Source organism: Lactuca serriola, chromosome 7, assembly GCF_051521515.1.
Source record: "Lactuca serriola cultivar US96UC23 chromosome 7, Lser_US96UC23_V15, whole genome shotgun sequence".
In the NCBI taxonomy this organism is placed as follows: domain Eukaryota; kingdom Viridiplantae; phylum Streptophyta; class Magnoliopsida; order Asterales; family Asteraceae; genus Lactuca; species Lactuca serriola.
In genome coordinates, this window is record NC_136414.1 from 128550325 (window position 1) to 128568811 (window position 18487).

At 40.4% G+C, this 18487-nt stretch overlaps 1 pseudogene; it reads left to right on the forward strand.

The window, feature by feature from the left end:
- Positions 1-17509: 17509 nt before the first annotated feature.
- Positions 17510-18025, forward strand: LOC145064346 (cyclic nucleotide-gated ion channel 4 pseudogene; annotated as a pseudogene).
- Positions 18026-18487: the final 462 nt, after the last annotated feature.

Consider the following 18487-nt stretch of genomic DNA (forward strand, 5'->3'; position numbering starts at 1 on the left):
GCCTTGGACCTTCTCAACAAAATCGAAGGTTTACCTAGTTTCGTGTCCACTCCGAAACAAGGGGGAGAAGAGAAGAAGTCCGGATCGAAACCACCTCCTTCCTCCAAAGCTACTCACACAACCGAACCACCTCCGACTGGTCAAGCTTCGGGTTCGGGTGTGAAGGATAAAGGGAAACACATAGCTGAGGAAGAAGATGAAGATGAAGATGATGAAACCATTGCTGACATGTTGAAACGCAAAAACAGTCGCAATGTTGATGATGATGTTAATCGTGTGGCGCGAGAGGCTGAAGAAGCCGAACGCAAGCAGAAGGAAGCCCACGATCTCCTCGAGAGCAGGAAGACTCTTTTCCCTGCATGGACTCGGGAGCGAATGATTAAGGAGGCCATAGATACTCCCAGCATCCTATGGCTCGAGCCGGTGATCTCGTTCGACTGCTATAATTCTGTCGATTCGCAGTTCGACATGCCGTTGACTCGAAAGGCGTTTATCTTCCATGCCTTCTCAAATATTTTTGAAGTCCCTCATCCGAACTCTGAGGTGGATAGGGAGCTGATCGAATTCTATCTGAAGGCCGCTCGTCCTCAGTATTTAACATGGAGTGCCCAGAAGATAGTGAACGTTCGGGTATTGAAGCCTTACACCGAAGGAAGATTCATTAATGTTCGGTTCAAGGTGATTCGAGGGTTTGCAAGAACTGAACATCATATATCCCTGGCAGATCTACCGAACTTAAATCCTCATGATTGGATTGTCTTGCATAATATCCTTTTGACGAATGAAGCCGAATATGGTCCAATTATAGATCATCTCAAAAGGATGTTAGTCTGTTACATCATGGAGGTAGCCCTTATGGATCAGGAGGTAGCCACCACTTTCAAGAAGAAACCGAAGATAGCTCCTGTGGGATCGGCCAGTGATCTCAATCAAATGAAGATGGGCAAGATCGACCCGAGACGCAATTCGGTTATGTTCACTAGAGCAGAAGGACAGAAATGTCTCTTTGCTTTAGCTGACAAACATCTTTACACCACTGCTTGTCTAGAGCATGTGTTATCGATCATCCGAAGGTGTAAAGAGAATGCAGCGGATGATGTTAAGTACTTCAACGACATGATCCAATGGTACATCAGGTTTAGGCAGACGATACTGGCTCTTATCTCTCGTCTGTTTAACACCGTGAAGAAGAAGGTACCCGCCTCCGCTGCTGGCCCAAGTAACAAGTGAAGATCTCGCTCCAATTGACGCAAAGGGGGAGATTGTTGGGTTGAAGATTCGCTAGAGGATTGCGTCATTGGGCTGGGCTTTTAGTCCAATTGTTTTGTACTCTGGTTTGGGCCTGTCCAACCGAGATGTCTTTTATTTTATTATATAAGTATATGCTTGCATGCATATTAGGTTAACGATTCAGAGTATAACGATAGAATTACAGATTTCTTTGATCGTTCTTGTAAACCTACTAATCCTCTACAGTTGATGTTCTTAATCGAGCTCTTCTGAGGGTTTTGTTTTAATCATTCGACTCGTTTGATTCATTCTTGACATGTTCTTTATTTTCGTGTTCTTGCTGTTTAGTATTTATTTACCTGTTTAAGATCTAATCGATCTTCAAGATTAAGTTTTTAATCTCATCAATTTCAAGGTCTCTCGGAACTGAGAAGATGTTGATACGCCATTTAAGATAAGTGATCATATAATCCTCTGTTCTAGATATCAGTCGGACAAATACATGGAACAATGTCTTACTTATTGTCCAGCAGTTTGTTTCTCGATTTCCGATTTGTTTGACAAAGAACTTAATTGAACACATCAACTTAGTTCTGACCGGGCCCGGTACATAGGTCAAAACAAAATCATCGAGGGGCCCAGATACCAGCTTCTAATCCAAGAAGGAACAGATAAACTTCGACTCATATGTTTGTTCTACCACTCATTGAATTATACACAAAAGCACGTTTTATAACATCGAGTTACCAATGCGTTTTCGTACAATCAATGCATAACCAACTTGTAAGTAACAAATCATATCTCTAGGTTTGAAGACTTATATGATATTAACGTCTCACGATCACTCGAGATAAATTCCATGAAGTGATTCCAGTGAGCGTGGGTTGAGTCCAATGCTCAGAACTTATGAGCACTCATGATTGTTGTAGCCTTGTCCAACACCTTAGACCTCTGCAACCAATCATGACAGTCTTGATTCATACCTACTTCAGACATATGACCGACTGTGGAGGTTTGAATAATATGTTATACCAAACAAAATTATTCTGGAAGTCAAAACATGCAAAAGAAATATAGTAAACGATCGACAAGAGATAGCAACACTTTACTCATAAATAAAACACCTTTTATTCATCATCTAATGTCAATTACACTATACAAATTTCTAGGTTATCTAACTACTAAATCTAATATCATCCTTCAGCCCTGTGCTCCGAGCATGCTGGAGATGCTTAACCCGAGTCAGTCCCTTCGTGAGGGGATCTGCTGGGTTCTCATCCGATGATACCCACTTTGCCACGAGGAGTCCTTCTTCTATCCGATGTCTGATAAAATGGTATTTTCTGTCGATGTGTCTGGATCTCCCGTGATCCCTTGGTTCCTTGGCTAAGGCAACAACGCTTTCACTATCACAGAAAAATTTCCATTGGCTCTTTAATAGCTGGTACAACTCCAAGGTCTCCAATGAAGTTCTTCAGCCATATCGCCTCTTTTGCCGCCTTGCTAGCTGCAATATACTCTGATTCACAAGTTGAATCAGCCACTGTCTCTTGCTTGGAACTCTTCCAAGAAATTGCTCCTCCGTTTAGGGTAAAGACCCAGCCCGACTGAGAGCGGAAATTATCCCTATCAATCTGGAAGCTAGCATCACTATACCCTACAACTCTCAAGTCATCACTCCCACCGAGGGTAAGGACCCAGTCCTTAGTCCTCCGTAGGTACTTGAGGATATTCTTTACCGCAGTCCAGTGTGCCTTGCCAGGGTTCCCCTGATACCTGCTAACCATGCTAAGTGCAAAGGCTACATCAGGTCGAGTACACGTCATTGCATACTTGATCGATCCTACAGCCGAAGCATAAGGTATTCGACTCATTTCTGCAATCTCAGCCTCAGTGCTAGGGCTTTGTGTCTTACTCAATCTGGCGTTACTCTGGATGGGTAACTCTCCTTTCTTGGAGTCCTGCATGCTGAATCTCTTCAGCACCTTATCCAAGTAGGTACTCTGACTAAGTCCAATTAGTCTTTTACTCCGATCTCTCAAGATCCTTATCCCTAGAATATAGGCAGCTTCTCCTAGGTCCTTCATAGAGAAACACTTCCCAAGCCAGGACTTAACTTCCTGCAGAGTTGGGATGTCATTTCCTATGAGTAGTATGTCATCCACATACAATACCAAAAAGCTAACTATACTCCCACTAGCCTTGACATACACGCAAGACTCATCTTCACTCCTAGAAAAGCCAAATTCCTTGACCTTTTCATCAAAGCAAAGATTCCATCTGCGAGGTGCTTGCTTCAATCCATAAATGGATTTCTCAAGCTTACACACTTTATTAGGGTACTCGTTGCTGACAAAACCCTCTGGCTGACTCATGTAAACATCTTCAGCCAACTTTCCATTAAGGAAAGCGGTTTTGACATCCATTTGCCATATTTCATAGTCATGAAATGCAACTATGGCTAACAGAACCCTAATAGACTTAATCTTGGCTACTGGAGAAAAGGTCGCATCATAGTCCACTCCAGGAATTTGAGAGAAGCCCTTTGCAACCAGTCGAGCCTTATAAGTGTGTACTTTACAATCCATGTCGGTCTTCTTCTTGAAGACCCATTTTCACGCTACTGTCTTACGACCTGGTACATTCTCAACCAAGTTCCAAACTTGATTGTCATACATGGACTGTATTTCGCTGTCCATTGCCTCTTTCCACTTGGCTGACTCAAGGCCTGCCATGGCTTCCGCGTAACTGTTAGGTTCATCCAGACCTATCAGTGTCTCATCACTGATAAGTGTATCGCCTTCTGCAGTAATGTGGAATCCATAGTAATGCTCAGGAGCATTCCTAGCCCTTGTGGACCGCCTCAGAGGTACAGACTTGTCAATTGGCTCAACAGGAGTTTCCTCCTCAAGTTGAGTGCTAGGGTTTGAAGTTCCTTCACCGCTTGACTCTTCAATTTCTTCAAGATCAACTTGCCTCCCACTGTTTCCTTGGCTTATAAACTCTCTCTCTCTCTCTCTCTAAAGAAAGCCCTCCTAGCTACAAAGACCACATTTTCACTAGGTCTGTAGAAAAGGTAACCAAAGGATTATTGTGGGTAGCCGATGAAAATACACCTCTCGCTTCGAGGTTCGAGCTTATCATGAGCCTCGTGTCTCACGAAAGCCTCGCAACCCCAAATCTTGATGTGGTCTAGTTTAGGTACTTTACCAGTCCACATCTCGTGAGGAGTTTTGGCAACTTTCTTTGTAGGGACTAGATTAAGGATATGGGCGGCAGTCTCTAAGGCATACCCCCAAAATGAGATTGGTAGCGAAGCTCGAATCATCATGGAATAAACCATATCTAACAAGGTTTGATTATGTCTCTCAGCCACACCATTCAACTGTGGTGTCCTGGGAGGTGTCAATTGTGAGACTATCCTACATTCCCTTAGATAGTCAAGAAACTCTGAACTAAGATACTCACCACCAGGATCGGATCGAAGCATCTTAATGTTCCTGCCCAATTGATTCTCGACTTCCTGTTTAAATTCCTTAAACCTTTCGAAAGTCTCTGACTTATGCTTGATCAAGTAGACATATCCATATCTACTATAATCATCAGTAAAAGTCAAATAATAACGATTAGCATCTCTTGTGGCATGTTTGAATGGTCCACACACATCCGTGTGTACAAGGTCCAACAAACCTTCACCCCTCTCACACGAGCCTGTGAAGGGTGACTTTGTCATTTTTCCAAGTAAGCATGATTCGCAACTATCATCTTACTTTAGGTCAAATGACTCCAAGACTCCATCCTTTTGGAGTTGGCCTATGCGTTTCTTGCTTATATGTCCAAGACGACAATGCCATAATGATGCTTTATCCAAGTTATTATTAACAGAATCAATACACAATACATTATTTCCTATGTTATCAACCACAGATACTGTTTCATACACGCCATCACAAGGTAATGCTTTAAAATAAAGAACATTATTAAAGAAAGCATTAATCGAACCAACTTCATTATCAAATGAAAAGGTGAAACCTTGTTTATACAATGCATGAAAGGAAATTATATTTCTTGCCATTTCTGGCGAATAACAACACTTATTCAAATCTAAACTAAACCCACTACTTAGCGATAAAGTATAAACTCCAATCTTGGTGACAGGTAAAGCTTTCCTATTCCCCATGATTAGGTTTATTCTTCCTTGATCCACATTCTCACTTCTTCTTAGTCCCTGCAAGTCACAACAAATGTGAATCCTACAACCGGTATCTAGGACCCAAGATTTAGAATGGGGTGAGTTATTAGAAATGATAGTGTAAATACCTGCATGGTTGGGTTTAACTTTCCCATCCTTCACATCTTGCTGGTATTTTGGGCAGTTCCGCTTCCAATGTGATTTTTCATGGCAATAGAAGCATTCAACCTCTTTTGGGTCAGAAGAAGGAGTAACGAAACCTTTCTTGGTTCCACTTGAAGAAGAGACATCAAGGGTCCGTGCCTTGGTTCCCTTTGAAGAGCTCTTTCTCTTCTTCCCTCGACTTTTCCCGATTGCCAAAACCGGAGTAGAGTTTGGAGTAGGAGTGTTAACAAACGACTTCCCCTTAAGACCTGTTTCTGCGGTCTTAAGAAGTCCCTGAAGTTTGCTGAGTGTGACCTCTTCCTTATTCATGTGATATGTCATGCAGAATTGATCATAGCACGATGGTAAGGAGTGCAAAATGATATCTATTGCAAGCTCCTCAGGGAAGTTCACATTAAGCTTTAGCAATCGATCCACATACCTTTGCATTTTCTGCATGTGGCTCGTGACGGATTCTCCGTCCTTCATCATGGTTGTTATCATGGAGCAGATGATTTCATACCTTTCTTGTCATGCACTTTGATGGTATCTTTTCATCAGATCTTGGTGCATTTCATAAGGGTAGAAATCCTCATAGGACTTTTGGAGTTCTGCTGTCATCGTGGCCATCATGATGCATGCCACCTTGGTAGCATCCCTTTCATGTGCCTAAAAGTCAGCGATCTCCTGGGGAGTTGCAGTGGTCTCATCAATCTCCTTAAGCTCCTCGTCAAGGACATATTCTTTGTCCTCGTAGCGGGTAATCATCCTGATGTTTCTGATCCATTCATTGAAGTTGGATCCATCAAAAATGACTTTTCCACACAAGTTCAAAAGGGTAAAGGAGCCATTAGGATTAGAGCCAGAAGCAGCATTGTTTGAAGACATCTGAAGGAAAAGGACAAGATTAGTTTAGATATTTAGAGAGTCCTTAATAAAACACCCAAATGTAATATTAAGGCTAGGATCCAATCACAATATATTATAACTTAGAAGAGGTATGCCGTAATCCAAGCTATAACATATTTGAAAGGTAGGTGAATGACGATTCACCAATTTCCACCACGAAAACCGAAATATTAAATATTAGGTTTTTGATTGGTTCTTAGAAATTCCTAGATTCTTTGAGATTCAATGAACTTTTCAAAGGCATGTTTCAATCTCGAGTGTGCCCTCCAAGTTTTGTGACTGGGATACCGAGGATCACAAAACGAGGTGTGAAGTAACCATGCAAATCACTTGGTACCCTAAAAGTTTATCACTCAATCGATGTGCCGGTAAACCACACACGCTCCACCGATACTATAATAAACCCTAAGTCACCCTTTACCTACCTTATTAAGTCCAAGTTAGTGTGCCGGTTAACCACACACGCTCCACCAACGACTTAAACGAAGTGTAAAGTGTAATTTCATGGATTAGCACCTTATTCACATTTTTCCTAAAGTAACTAAGATTGGGAATTTAATAAACATTTAGTTACTTTATAATATTCGTCATACTTTTAATGAGAATTTATAAGTCCTTGTCCTACCCGTTCGGCTAACGACCCTCCACCAGTCAAGCAAGCGGTGGGTGAGAGTGGACACCCATTAAGTTGCCATTTTATAGGCAACAACCTTATACCCACCTTATAGATCGGCTTCGTGAATGAGGCGTACTAGCAGTAAGACGACTTTAATCTTATACATACATATATATATATATATATATATATATATATATATATATACATATATATATATATATATATATATATATATATATATATGTATGTATGTATATATATATTATTAACTTATAATATTATAAGTATAAGGGTAGAATTTTAACTTTCAAAATTCTAAGGGTTGGAACTAAAGTTTTGAGCAAGACTTTACTTGTTCCAAAACTTGAGGGCAAGTTTTGTAAACTTTCAAAACTTTTCATTTCTTGTAACTTATGAGTTTATTAGAGTAATAAAAATGAAGACTCTTCATTTTTCTAACTCTTGTGTTCTTTTAATGGTTTGAACTCAAGTGACTTTTGGTTTTCCATAACTTGAGGACAAGTTATGGACTCCATTAAAACACATTATGATCAAGAATTAAACTACCACATAGGTTACAAATAATTCCTATGATCATCTAAACATCATAAGATCAAGAACATGAACATGAACACTTTCATGAATCAAAACTACACTTAAAACTTTGTAATTTTGATAACTAGTTGTTGTAAATGGATTAGCAAAGACATTACACCATCTAAAACAAGTTTTCAAGTACCAAAACAGTTTAGGGTAATGTTTATAGTCCATTTCGAGCAACTAAAGTCGAAAATCTGCACTCTGTGGCTCCTACTCGTCGAGTGCATGAACCTACTCGGCGAGTAGGTTGAAGATACAAGTGAACTCGACGAGTCTCCCCATGGACTCGGCGAGTTCATCAGGCAGACAACAAGTTTTTCGACTTTTTCCAACTTTTTAGCACAAATAACAAACAAACAAGCCTAGGCTCTGATACCACTGATGGATTTTGAGCATTCTAACACTTCCTAAGTGTACATGCAACCCTAATAACCTTGGATCTATGTTTGTCTAATTATCATGCAAAGTGGAATTCCAAGGTTATATTCCTATCTAGCATACATGGGGAACAATTTTTAACTTGAATGAAAGATAGAATAACTTACCTTGTTGTTGCTTATGTTCCTTGAAACCTTGTGAGCCTAGCACCCCAAGTGTGATGCCTCAAATGCTTCACACAACACCAAATGCTCTTGGAAAGACTTTTGAGAGAGCACACACTTTTTGAAATCGGCCTAGCCCTCTTGTTTCATATGTCTAACTGATTTTGATGGAGAATGGGATTCTTATATAGTGTTGACACATCTAGGGTTACACCATGTAAACCCTAATGTGTCATGACTCTTCATTTCCATGACCCATGGGTTTGTAACTCGCATGGAGCATCCATGGAGCATCCTATGGGTGGAACCCAACTTGATAATCCATGGAGCCTCTTAGCCCACTATACAAGATATGAATGATTTACATAATCAACCCATATATTTAATTAGTTATCTTTTGATCACTTAATTAATTCTAAATTAATTCTTTGATCAAACTAATCAAATAATATTATTAATATATTAGAACTTATAATATATTAATAATCTCCAAGTGTTATTTCTCTCATTTAGTCTATCCACGTGCATGGTGCCATGCAACCCAAATGGACCATGTCGGGTCGGGTCAAGTACTGACCAGAAATAGTTATGGACATAAACACCTTATCCAACAGTCTCCCACTTGGATAAGTCTAATAACTATAACTCTAGTACTTAAGGAACCGACCGACAATCGTAGCTCTTTCAAGGTCTCTCGGAACTGAGAAGATGTTGATACGCCATTTAAGATAAGTGATCATATAATCCTCTGTTCTAGATATCAGCCGGACAAATACATGGAACAATGTCTTACTTACTGTCCAGCAGTTTGTTTCCCGATTTCCGATTTGTTTGACAAAGAACTTAATTGAACACATCAACTTAGTTCTGACCGGGCCCGGTACATAGGTCAAAACAAAATCATCGAGGGGCCCAGATACCAGCTTCTAATCCAAGAAGGAACAGATAAACTTCGACTCATATGTTTGTTCTACCACTCATTGAATTATACACAAAAGCACGTTTTATAACATCGAGTTACCAATGCGTTTTCGTACAATCAATGCATAACCAACTTGTAAGTAACAAATCATATCTCTAGGTTTGAAGACTTATATGATATTACCGTCTCACGATCACTCGAGATAAATTCCATGAAGTGATTCCAGTGAGCGTGGGTTGAGTCCAATGCTCAGAACTTATGAGCACTCATGATTGTTGTAGCCTTGTCCAACACCTTAGACCTCTGCAACCAATCGTGACAGTCTTGATTCATACCTACTTCAGACATATGACCGACTGTGGAGGTTTGAATAATATGTTATACCAAACAAAATTATTCTGGAGGTCAAAACATGCAAAAGAAATATAGTAAACGATCGACAAGAGATAGCAACACTTTACTCATAAATAAAACACCTTTTATTCATCATCTAATGTCAATTACACTTTACAAATTTCTAGGTTATCTAACTACTAAATCTAATATCATCCTTCAGCCCTGTGCTCCGAGCATGCTGGAGATGCTTAACCCGAGTCAGTCCCTTCGTGAGGGGATCTGCTGGGTTCTCATCCGATGATACCCCTTTGCCACGAGGAGTCCTTCTTCTATCCGATGTCTGATAAAATGGTATTTTCTGTCGATGTGTCTGGATCTCCCGTGATCCCTTGGTTCCTTGGCTAAGGCAACAGCGCTTTCACTATCACAGAAAATTTCCATTGGCTCTTTAATAGCTGGTACAACTCCAAGGTCTCCAATGAAGTTCTTCGGCCATATCGCCTCTTTTGCCGCCTCGCTAGCTGCAATATACTCTGATTCACAAGTTGAATCAGCCACTGTCTCTTGCTTGGAACTCCTCCGTTTAGGGTAAAGACCCAGCCCGACTGAGAGCGGAAATTATCCATATCAGTCAGGTAGCTAGCATCACTATACCCTACAACTATCAAGTCATCACTCCCACCGAGGGTAAGGACCCAATCCTTAGTCCTCCGTAGGTACTTGAGGATATTCTTTACCGCAGTCCAGTGTGCCTTGCCAGGGTTCCCCTGATACCTGCTAACCATGCTAAGTGCAAAGGCTACATCAGGTCGAGTACACGTCATTGCATACTTGATCGATCCTACAGCCGAAGCATAAGGTATTCGACTCATTTTTGCAATCTCAGCCTCAGTGCTAGGGCTTTGTGTCTTACTCAATCTGGCGTTACTCTGGATGGGTAAATCTCCTTTCTTGGAGTCCTGCATGCTGAATCTCTTCAGCACCTTATCCAAGTAGGTACTCTGACTAAGTCCAATTAGTCTTTTACTCCGATCTCTCAAGATCCTTATCCCCAGAATATAGGCAGCTTCTCCTAGGTCCTTCATAGAGAAACACTTCCCAAGCCATGACTTAACTTCCTGCAGAGTTGGGATGTCATTTCCTATGAGTAGTATGTCATCCACATACAATACCAAAAAGCTAACTATACTCCCACTAGCCTTGACATACACGCAAGACTCATCTTCACTCCTAGAAAAGCCAAATTCCTTGACCTTTTCATCAAAGCAAAGATTCCATCTGCGAGGTGCTTGCTTCAATCCATAAATGGATTTCTCAAGCTTACACACTTTATTAGGGTACTCGTTGCTGACAAAACCCTCTGGCTGACTCATGTAAACATCTTCAGCCAACTTTCCATTAAGGAAAGCGGTTTTGACATCCATTTACCATATTTCATAGTCATGAAATGCAACTATGACTAACAGAACCCTAATAGACTTAATCTTGGCTACTGGAGAAAAGGTCGCATCATAGTCCACTCCAGGAATTTGAGAGAAGCCCTTTGCAACCAGTCGAGCCTTATAAGTGTGTACTTTACAATCCATGTCGGTCTTCTTCTTGAAGACCCATTTGCACGCTACTGTCTTACGACCTGGTACATTCTCAACCAAGTTCCAAACTTGATTGTCATACATGGACTGTATTTCGCTGTCCATTGCCTCTTTCCACTTGGCTGACTCAGGGCCTGCCATGGCTTCCGCGTAACTGTTAGGTTCATCCAGACCTATCAGTGTCTCATCACTGATAAGTGTATCACCTTCTGCAGTAATGTGGAATCCATAGTAATGCTCAGGAGCATTCCTAACCCTTGTGGACCGCCTCAGAGGTACATACTTGTCAATTGGCTCAATAGGAGTTTCCTCCTCAAGTTGACTGCTAGGGTTTGAAGTTCCTTCACCGCTTGACTCTTGAATTTCTTCAAGATCAACTTGCCTCCCACTGTTTCCTTGGCTTATAAACTCTCTCTCTCTCTCTCTAAAGAAAGCCCTCCTAGCTACAAAGACCACATTTTCACTAGGTCTGTAGAAAAGGTAACCAAAGGATTATTGTGGGTAGCCGATGAAAATACACCTCTCGCTTCGAGGTTCGAGCTTATCATGAGCCTCGTGTCTCACGAAAGCCTCGCAACCCCAAATCTTGATGTGGTCTAGTTTAGGTACTTTACCAGTCCACATCTCGTGAGGAGTTTTGGCAACTTTCTTTGTAGGGACTAGATTAAGGATATGGGCGGCAGTCTCTAAGGCATACCCCCAAAATGAGATTGGTAGCGAAGCTCGAATCATCATGGAACAAACCATATCTAACAAGGTTTGATTATGTCTCTCAGCCACACCATTCAACTGTGGTGTCCTGGGAGGTGTCAATTGTGAGACTATCCTACATTCCCTTAGATAGTCAAGAAACTCTGAACTAAGATACTCACCACCAGGATCGGATCGAAGCATCTTAATGTTCCTTCCCAATTGATTCTCGACTTCCTGTTTAAATTCCTTAAACCTTTCGAAAGTCTCTGACTTATGCTTGATCAAGTAGACATATCCATATCTACTGTAATCATCAGTAAAAGTCAAATAATAACGATTAGCATCTCTTGTGGCATGTTTGAATGGTCCACACACATCCGTGTGTACAAGGTCCAACAAACCTTCACCCCTCTCACACGAGCCTGTGAAGGGTGACTTTGTCATTTTTCCGAGTAAGCATGATTCGCAACTATCATCTTACTTTAGCTCAAATAACTCCAAGACTCCATCCTTTTGGAGTTGGCCTATGCGTTTCTTGCTTATATGTCCAAGACGACAATGCCATAATGATGCTTTATCCAAGTTATTATTAACAGAATCAATACACAATACATTATTTCCTATGTTATCAACCACAGATACTGTTTCATACACGCCATCACAAGGTAATGCTTTAAAATAAAGAACATTATTAAAGAAAGCATTAATCGAACCAACTTCATTATCAAATGAAAAGGTGAAACCTTGTTTATACAATGCATGAAAGGAAATTATATTTCTTGCCATTTCTGGCGAATAACAACACTTATTCAAATCTAAACTCAACCCACTACTTAGCGATAAAGTATAAACTCCAATCTTGGTGACAGGTAAAGCTTTCCTATTCCCCATGATTAGGTTTATTCTTCCTTGCTCCACATTCTCACTTCTTCTTAGTACCTGCAAGTCACAACAAATGTGAATCCCACAACCGGTATCTAGGACCCAAGATTTAGAATGGGGTGAGTTATTAGAAATGATAGTGTAAATACCTGCATGGTTGGGTTTAACTTTCCCATCCTTCACATCTTGCTGGTATTTTGGGCAGTTCCGCTTCCAATGTGATTTTTCATGGCAATAGAAGCATTCAACCTCTTTTGGGTCAGAAGAAGGAGTAACGAAACCTTTCTTGGTTCCTCTTGAAGAAGAGACATCAAGGGTCCGAGCCTTGGTTCCCTTTGAAGAGCTCTTTCTCTTCTTCCCTTGACTTTTCCTGATTGCCAAAACCGGAGTTGAGTTTGGAGTAGGAGTGTTAACAACCGACTTCCCCTTAAGACCTGTTTCTGCGGTCTTGAGAAGTCCCTGAAGTTTGCTGAGTGTGACCTCTTCCTTATTCATGTGATATGTCATGCAGAATTGATCATAGCACGATGGTAAGGAGTGCAAAATGATATCTATTGCAAGCTCCTCAGGGAAGTTCACATTAAGCTTCAGCAATCGATCCACATACCTTTGCATTTTCTGCATGTGGCTCGTGACGGATTCCCCGTCCTTCATCATGGTTGTTATCATGGAGCAGATGATTTCATACCTTTCTTGTCTTGCACTTTGATGGTATCTTTCCATCAGATCTTGGTGCATTTCATAAGGGTAGAAATCCTCATAGGACTTTTGGAGTTTTGTTGTCATCGTGGCCATCATGATGCATGCCACCTTGGTAGCATCCCTTTCATGTGCCTGAAAGTTAGCGATCTCCTGGGGAGTTGCAGTGGTCTCATCAATCTCCTTAAGCTCCTTGTCAAGGACATATTCTTTGTCCTCGTAGCGGGTAATCATCCTGATGTTTCTGATCCATTCATTGAAGTTGGATCCATCAAAAATGACTTTCCCACACAAGTTCATAAGGGTAAAGGAGCCATTAGGATTAGAGCCAGAAGCAGCATTGTTTGAAGACATCTGAAGGAAAAGGACAAGATTAGTTTAGATATTTAGAGAGTCCTTAATAAAACACCCAAATGTAATATTAAGGCTAGGATCCAATCACAATATATTATAACTTAGAAGAGGTATGCCGTAATCCAAGCTATAACATATTTGAAAGGTAGGTGAATGACGATTCACCAATTTCCACCACGAAAACCGAAATATAAAATATTAGGTTTTTGATTGGTTCCTAGAAATTCCTAGATTCTTTGAGATTCAATGAACTTTTCAAAGGCATGTTTCAATCTCGAGTGTGCCCTCCAAGTTTTGTGACTGGGATACCGAGGATCACAAAACGAGGTGTGAAGTAACCATGTAAATCACTTGGTAACCTTAAAGTTTATCACTCAATCGATGTGCCGGTAAACCACACACGCTCCACCGATACTATAATAAACCTTAAGTCACCCTTTACCTACCTTGTTAAGTCCAAGTTAGTGTGCCGGTTAACCACACACGCTCCACCAACGACTTAAACGAAGTGTAAAGTGTAATTTCATGGATTAGCACCTTATTCGCATTTTTCCTAAAGTAACTAAGATTGGGAATTTAATAAAACATTTAGTTACTTTATAATATTCGTCATACTTTTAATGAGAATTTATAAGTCCTTTTCCTATCCGTTCGGCTAACGACCCTCCACCAGTCAAGCAAGCGGTGGGTGAGAGTGGACACCCATTAAGTTGCCATTTTATAGGCAACAACCTTATACCCACCTTATAGACCGGCTTCGTGAATGAGGCGTACTAGCGGTAAGACGACTTTAATCTTATACATACATACATACATATATATATATATATATATATATATATATATATATATATATATATATTAACTTATAATATTATAAGTATAAGGGTAGAATTTTAACTTTCAAAATTCTAAGGGTTGGAACTAAAGTTTTTAGCATGACTTTACTTGTTCCAAAACTTGAGGGCAAGTTTTGTAAACTTTCAAAACTTTTCATTTCTTGTAACTTATGAGTTTATTAGAGTAATAAAAATGAAGACTCTTCATTTTTCTAACTCTTGTGTTCTTTTAATGGTTTTAACTCAAGTGACTTTTGGTTTTCCATAACTTGAGGACAAGTTATGGACTCCATTAAAACACATTATGATCAAGAATTAAACTACCACATAGGTTACAAATAATTCCTATGATCATCTAAACATCATAAGATCAAGAACATGAACATGAACACTTTCATGAATCAAAACTACACTTAAAACTTTGTAATTTTGATAACTAGTTGTTGTAAATGGATTAGCAAAGACATTACACCATCTAAAACAAGTTTTCAAGTACCAAAACAGTTTAGGGTAATGTTTATAGTCCATTTCTAGCAACTAAAGTCGAAAATCTGCACTCTGTGGCTCCTACTCGCCGAGTGGATGAACCTACTCGGCGAGTAGGTTGAAGATACAAGTGAAATCGACGAGTCTCCCCATGGACTCGGCGAGTTCATCAGGCAGACAACAAGTTTTTCGACTTTTTCCAACTTTTTAGCACAAATAACAAACAAACAAGCCTAGGCTCTGATACCACTGATGGATTTTGAGCATTCTAACACTTCCTAAGTGTACATGCAACCCTAATAACCTTGGATCTATGTTTGTCTAATTATCATGCAAAGTGGAATTCCAAGGTTATATTCCTATCTAGCATACATGGGGAACAATTTTTAACTTGAATGAAAGATAGAATAACTTACCTTGTTGTTGCTTATGTTCCTTGAAACCTTGTGAGCCTAGCACCCCAAGTGTGATGCCTCAAATGCTTCACACAACACCAAATGCTCTTGGAAAGACTTTTGAGAGAGCACACACTTTTTGAAATCGGCCTAGCCCTCTTGTTTCATATGTCTAACTGATTTTGATGGAGAATGGGATTCTTATATAGTGTTGACACATCTAGGGTTACACCATGTAAACCCTAATGTGTCATGACTCTTCATTTCCATGACCCATGGGTTTGTAACTCGCATGGAGCATCCATGGAGCATCCTATGGGTGGAACCCAACTTGATAATCCATGGAGCCTCTTAGCCCACTATACAAGATATGAATGATTTACATAATCAACCCATATATTTAATTAGTTATCTTTTGATCACTTAATTAATTCTAAATTAATTCTTTGATCAAACTAATCAAATAATATTATTAATATATTAGAACTTATAATATATTAATAATCTCCAAGTGTTATTTCTCTCATTTAGTCTATCCACGTGCATGGTGCCATGCAACCCAAATGGACCATGTCGGGTTGGGTCAAGTACTGACCAGAAATAGTTATGGACATAAACACCTTATCCAACAGTCTCCCACTTGGATAAGTCTAATAACTATAACTCTAGTACTTCAGGAACCGACCGACAATCGTAGCTCTTTCAAGGTCTCTCGGAACTGAGAAGATGTTGATACGCCATTTAAGATAAGTGATCATATAATCCTCTGTTCTAGATATCAGCCGGACAAATACATGGAACAATGTCTTACTTATTGTCCAGCAGTTTGTTTCCTGATGTCCGATTTGTTTGACAAAGAACTTAATTGAACACATCAACTTAGTTCTGACCGGGCCCGGTACATAGGTCAAAACAAAATCATCGAGGGGCCCAGATACCAGCTTCTAATCCAAGAAGGAACAGATAAACTTCGACTCATATGTTTGTTCTACCACTCATTGAATTATACACAAAAGCACGTTTTATAACATCGAGTTACCAATGCGTTTCCGTACAATCAATGCATAACCAACTTGTTAGTAAAAAATCATATCTCTAGGTTTGAAGACTTATATGATATTACCGTCTCACGATCACTCGAGATAAATTCCATGAAGTGATTCCAGTGAGTGTGGGTTGAGTCCAATGCTCAGAACTTATGAGCACTCATGATTGTTGTAGCCTTGTCCAACACCTTAGACCTCTGCAACCAATCGTGACAGTCTTGATTCATACCTACTTCAGACATATGACCGACTGTGGAGGTTTGAATAATATGTTATACCAAACAAAATTATTCTGGAAGTCAAAACATGCAAAAGAAATATAGTAAACGATCGACAAGAGATAGCAACACTTTACTCATAAATAAAACACCTTTTATTCATCATCTAATGTCAATTACACTTTACAAATTTCTAGGTTATCTAACTACTAAATCTAATATCATCCTTCAGCCCTGTGCTCCGAGCATGCTGGAGATGCTTAACCCGAGTCAGTCCTTTCGTGAGGGGATCTGTTGGGTTCTCATCCGATGATACCCTCTTTGCCACGAGGAGTCCTTCTTCTATCCGATGTCTGATAAAATGGTATTTTCTGTCGATGTGTCTGGATCTCCCGTGATCCCTTGGTTCCTTGGCTAAGGCAACAGCGCTTTCACTATCACAGAAAATTTCCATTGGCTCTTTAATAGCTGGTACAACTCCAAGGTCTCCAATGAAGTTCTTCAGCCATATCGCCTCTTTTGCCGCCTCGCTAGCTGCAATATACTCTGATTCACAAGTTGAATCAGCCACTGTCTCTTGCTTGGAACTCCTCTGTTTAGGGTAAAGACCCGACCCGACTGAGAGCGGAAATTATCCCTATCAGTCTGGTAGCCAGCATCACTATACCCTACAACTCTCAAGTCATCACTCCCACCGAGGGTAAGGACTCTCACTGACTAAACCCCATCCCTAATTCCCCTCTCTCTCTCTCTCTCAATCTCTCACACGCAGTGAAGGTGAAAACACACGCACATATACATACTCACATACATGGCTACCAGACATGATTTTGCAGATGCATACAGTACAGATACCAGTGAGGAAGAACAAGAAGAAGAAGATGAAGAAGATGTTGAAGAGGAATCCAAAGATTGCAAAGAGCTCATTCCTAGCACGTGCCCACCACGTGGGAGGGCGTTTCTGGACCCAAGATCCGAATGGGTTCAAGAATGGAACCGGGCGTTCCTTCTGGTTTGCGCCACTGGTCTGTTCATTGACCCGCTGTTTTTCTACACACTCTCCATAAGTGAACCATGCATGTGTGTGTTCGTCGACTGGTGGTTCGCCATCACAGTCACGGTTCTCCGGTGTGTTACTGACGCCTTGCACGTGTGGAACATGTGGTTGCAGTTCAAGATGAGCAGGTGGTGGAGATCGCCGCACCACCACCGTCGATTAAGCCATGACGATGAAATTGCACGTAACGTCGCCGCTCGGATCATAACCAAGGCCAAGAAAAGCTTCGTTTTTGATCTCTTCGTAATCCTCCCAATACCCCAGGTTTGATATATATATATATATATATATATATATATATATATATGTATAAGATTAAAGTCGTCTTACCGCTAGTACGCCTCATTCACGAAGCCGATCTATAAGGTGGGTATAAGGTTGTTGCCTATAAAATGGCAACTTAATGGGTGTCCACTCTCACCCACCGCTTGCTTGACTGGTGGAGGTTCGTTAGCCGAACGGGTAGGACAAGGACTTATAAATTCTCATTAAAAGTATGACGAATATTATAAAGTAACTAAATGTTTTATTAAATTCCCAATCTTAGTTACTTTAGGAAAAATGTGAATAAGGTGCTAATCCATGAAATTACACTTTACACATTGTTTAAGTCGTTGGTGGAGCGTGTGTGGTTAACTGACACACTAACTTGGACTTAATAAGGTAGGTAAAGGGTGACATAGGGTTTATTATAGTATCGGTGGAGCGTGTGTGGTTTACCGGCACATCGAT